Source organism: Sus scrofa, chromosome 13, assembly GCF_054392235.1.
Source record: "Sus scrofa isolate SSC_HxYL_T2T_F1_AM1 chromosome 13, Sscrofa_HxYL_maternal_Yorkshire_Landrace_v2.0, whole genome shotgun sequence".
In the NCBI taxonomy this organism is placed as follows: Eukaryota; Metazoa; Chordata; class Mammalia; order Artiodactyla; family Suidae; genus Sus; species Sus scrofa.
This window is the reverse complement of record NC_139395.1, coordinates 217,732,422-217,737,481: the sequence shown is the minus strand read 5'-3', so window position 1 is coordinate 217,737,481 and position 5,060 is coordinate 217,732,422.

The following is a 5,060-nucleotide window of genomic DNA, read 5'->3' as shown; positions in this document are numbered from 1 at the left end:
TCCTAGAAAACTGGGCTGGGGCTGGATTACACTCACCTCATACTTCTCTGCCTACATAAGTTCTGCTTTTCCTTTGAAGAACAGAGATATTTTGACACAAATAGGTGGGATTATAAAATACACGTTCTTTTTTTTTTTTTTTTTTTTTGCTTTTTAAGGCCACACTTGTGGCATATGGAGATTCCCAGGCTAGGGGTTGAATCAGAGCTGCAGCTGCTGGCCTCCACCACAGCCACAGCAACATCGTATCCCAGTGCATCTTCGACCTACACCACAGCTCACGGCAATGCCGGATCCTTAACCTCCTGAGCCAGGCCAGAGATCGAACCCACAACCTTATGGTTCCTACTCAGATTCGTTTCTGCCGCACCACGACGGGAGCTCCAAAATACAAGTACTTTAAAAACAAGTCGGTGGGCATTCCCACTGGGGCACAGTGGAATGGGCGGCACCTCTGCAGCTCCAGGACGCAGGTTCAATTCCTGCCCTGGCTCAGTGGGTAAAAGGATCCAGTGTTGCCACAGCTGCCATAGAGGTTGAAACTGCAGCTCGGATCTGATCCCTGGCGTGGGATCCCTGGGCCCTGGCCCAGAAAGAAGGAAAAACAAAACTAAAAAACAAATCGGTGAATGAGAACTTAAATTTATAAATCAAAACAGACCTTTTCTAAGCAGCTACCTTGTGAGCTTACACACTTATAAAACCTTGCAGCAAATCCCACTCGTTTTTTACAGACCTCGTTTGGAATCTAATATCCGGTGAAAACTCATCCCACGTAAAGATGAGCTCAATCTTTTGAAACAACAGGAAGCCGGTTAGTGAGTAACTTGATGAATAAAGTGAGCTGTCAAGGTGAGTGACATTACTCTCTAAATAAAAAGGTGATTCTGAAAAGTCACATCAAAGAGGGTCTTGAGGGATGTTTTGACCCCTCACGTTAACCCTGGAGAAAGGTCACAGTCTTTCTGAGACAGCTTTAAAGACAGATGCATTCATTTAGAGGTTATTTTCTTATTCTTTTTAGGGCCGCACCTGCGGCATATGGAGGTTCCCAGGCTAGGGGTCGAATCGGAGCTACAGCTGCCAGCCTACACCAGAGCCACAGCAACGCAGGATCTGAGGCGTGTCTGTGACCTACACCACAGCTCACAGCAACACCGGATCCTTAACCCACTGAGTGAGGCCAGGGATGGAACCTGCATCCTCATGGATGCTAGTCAGATGCGTTAACAGCTGAGCCACGGCAGGAACTCCCTAATTCAGATATTGAATCTTGGTATTTAAAATAGAATCATTTCCTAATGTTCTATTTCACTTTGTCCCTTGTTCCTTAAAAATTTTCTCTAGGGATTTCCCGTCGTGGCGCAGTGGTTAACGAATCCGACTAGGAACCATGAGGTTGCGGGTTCGGTCCCTGCCCTTGCTCAGTGGGTTAATGATCCGGCGTTGCCGTGAGCTGTGGTGTAGGTCGCAGACGCGGCTCGGATCCCGCGTTGCTGTGGCTCTGGCGTAGGCCAGTGGCTACAGCTCCGATTGGACCCCTAGCCTGGGAACCTCCATATGCCGCGGGAGCGGCCCAAGAAATGGCAAAAAGACCAAAAAAAAAAAATTGGAAATTCTTATACCTCAAACTAAGAGTTCCCTCACGTCTGTACTAACATACTGCTTCTGACAGGTATGATAGCCTTTCCCAGCAGAGTTGAAGCAAGGCTGCTTTGTCCTGGAGGGAATGAAAGGACAGGATCAACAAAGTAGCACAGGCTGAATGAAAGATGGATGGTTTGGCTCCTTGCAGCTTCGGAGGTGACTTAGGGCTTCACCAGCTTCTCTCCAGCAAGGCTGATGTTTTTGCAGGTGAGCGCGGTCGGTCAGTCAGTGCAGAGCCTAATCAGCAAGACAGAAACGATTAGAAGTTGATACGAAATTGCCTTTGCAGGTCCCACAGAGACCTGCAAATACGGGTGATTTAATATGGTTGACCTAACAGTTCCACCAGTTTCCTACCAGTGCTTCCCACCCACCCCAGGCAAAGCCAACTGGAAAGTAGCTGGCAGGAGGGCCCAACGTGCAGAGCTGAGCAGGAGGGAAGGCTTTTGGGGGTCCATGGAGAGGCATACAACTTGGAAGAAATATCCAGAGCATTCCCACTGGAGGACGGGAGAGGCTTCACCAGAACAAGCGTCTCCAAAAGATAGGACCTCGACCTGGTCAAAGCATCATAGCGAGTAGCTTCCTTCCCTCACCTCCAGCTTCTCTAAGTCATTCTTCTCAGACCTGGTGGCTTCAGGCATGTCCCCTGGGGCCACGAGGCTCTGGGGAGCACAGTGGGTGCACTCTGGACACAGCGGTAGGGAGGGACCTTTTGTTATTTTCACACCTTTGCTCCATCGTTTGCCATCGCAAGCATAATTTGAAACGTTTCTTATGTCTGAGATGTATGACTGGAGGAGGTGGTTAGGGTTGAATTGTGTCCACGAGAAAGATACCTTGGGAGTTCCTATTGTGGCTCAGTGGGCTAAGAACCCGACTACCTCCGAGAGCATTCAGCCTCTTTCAGTGGGTTAAGGATCCAGGCTGCTCTGTAGGTCGCAGATGCAGCTTGCATGCCACATTGCTGTGGCTATGGAGTAGGCCAGCACCTGCTACTCTGATTCAGCCCCTAGCCTGGAGATTTCCATATACGGCAGAAGCAGCCGTAAAAAAGAGGGGAATAAAAGGATACACTGAGGCTCTAAGCTCCTCTTCCCCCCATATCTGTGAAGTTTACCTGATTTAGAAACAGGGTCTTGGAGTTGCCCTTGTGACTCAGTGGCCACAAACCCGACTAGGATCCATGAGGGTGTGGGTTTGATCCTTGGCCTTGCTCAGTGGGTTAAGGATCCCGCATTGCTGTGAGCTGTGGTGTAGGTCACAGACATGGCTCAGATCCTGTGCTGCAGTGGCTGTGGTGTAGGCCGGCACCTGTAGCTCCGATTTGACTCCTAGCCTGGGAACTTCCATATGCCACAGGTGCAGCCCTAAAAAAGCAAAAGGAAGGAAGGAAGGAAGGAAGGAAGGAAGGGGAAAGAAAGAAAGAAGGAAGGAAGGAAGGAAGGAAAGAAAGAAACAAAATTAAAAAAAAAGAAACAGGGTCTTTGCAGATGTCATCATACTAAGATGAGGTGGTCCTGGGTGTCCTTATAAGAAGAGGGAAATCTGGACACAGAGACACAGACACACAGGAGACGCCACATAATGACAGAGGCAGAGGTCGGGGGACGTGTCTACAAGTCAAGGACTCTTGAGGACCCGTGACAACCACCAGAAGCTGGAAGAGGCAGGAAGGACCCTCCCCCGACTCTGGAGAGGGAGCCCAGCCCAGCCGACACCTTCATGTGGGACTTCCAGCGTCCAAAGCCGTGAGGGACCCCATCCCAGTTTGCACGGGGTCATTCGTCACGGCGACCTTGAAGAGGGTCATGCACGAGGGGCCCTGAAACGCTAACGAAGGTGGCTGGCAGAGAGCATCTGCTCCCCGACGTCCAGATTCCTCCCTCTGCGCCTTTCTTCCAGGGTCGCCCGTCTCTGAAACAAGCGCTACGAAGGCGCCTTTGCATCTCGGAGCGCAAGCCGAAGGCCCATGGCATCGCTTGTGTGGTCCAAAACCCCACAGGGTATTTTAAAGAAAGACAAGAAAGGAAATATGCGGCCCCCTTCCTTCTGTAAACGTCTCCTCGTCCTGCTCCCTTACCTGCGGTTGTTTGTTGACAGGGCTGATAGACTCCCATCAAGAAGCAGGTTGTCCAGGCTCTTGCTTGATCCTTCAGCGCTGACTGGTTTATGGTATGTGTGCCTTTGGGGAGAAGGAACGCGCCGTGTAATCCCCTTTCCTTCCTTTTGGAATGTGTCTCTGTTACTTTATGACAGAAGGTTCTGACTGGGCTGGGCTGGTTTTATGCTCCTTTCAACACTGTACCCAAAGCATGAAGAATGGATGCATCCCAGCTGGTACGAATTATTGGCTGTCTTTCTGTTTTCTTCGGAAAGCTGTTGTTGGGCAGTTTTCTGTTTCTTTTTTGTTTTTTTGTCTTTTTTTTTTACAAAAAGCAGCACCTAGATCTTTCTATATATCTCGGTCTGTCTCTGTCATCTTATGTGTATCACTCTAGGGCCTTGGGCCACATAAAGAGAAACTTGTTCCAAATTAGCCCATCAGAGAAGAAATAACCAGTTAGTCAGATGGGATGGCCGAGGAGTAGAAGCTGGTTGGTCCCAGCCTAGAATTTCCTAAGGGGCCCTTCTGCACGCTGGGTGAGACAGTTCTTGGTGAGGCAGAATCATCCCAAGCTTGGCCTTGGCCAGTAAACACAGGTAGGAACCCCCAATTGTGACAAGTAAAACCCATCCTCCATCATACACACACCATTTATCTTCGAAGGTTGTTTGCGGCAGGTGCTGGTGGTGTCCCTTGGCTGTCACCTTTGACACAGAAGGTGGTTTGTTGCAAACACCTGCCCGCAGGCTTGTTGCTGGACGACTACAGAGCCCACTCAGATGCACAGGACAACCGGAAACGCTAGAGGGTTCTCCCTGCTGGCCGTGGATGGTGGGGGTGGGGGGCAGCTCCTTGACTTTAGTAGGGCAACGCGGAAGCATGCTGTCCACCACCTTCCAGAAGTCCTCAGGGTGCCTGGGCTCCAGGTGTCCACGTGGTAGCCGACCCCTAAGGCCCTAGTGATAGGGATGGAGTAGGCACAGGTGGTGGTAGAAGTCCCAGTTGGGGATCATAGATAAAGAGGGAAACCTGGGTGGTGTTGGGAGACCACTGTGGGTTCAAGAAATCCATCGGCACAAGGCAGGCTTGCTTGATGAGTGGAGGTGAGACCATTGCTTCAGGTCATTGGGCGGGGGATGGGGTGAGGCCTGAACTCAGATTCAGACCAAGGGCAAGAGTTTGAGGAGCGACCTTCCGCTGATTTGAATACACACCTCATCGGATACTAAGGAGGAGCTACTACTCCCAGAAAGGAAGAGGCAGCTTTCCAACCCCCACATAATGATAAAACTGCGGCCACCGCACC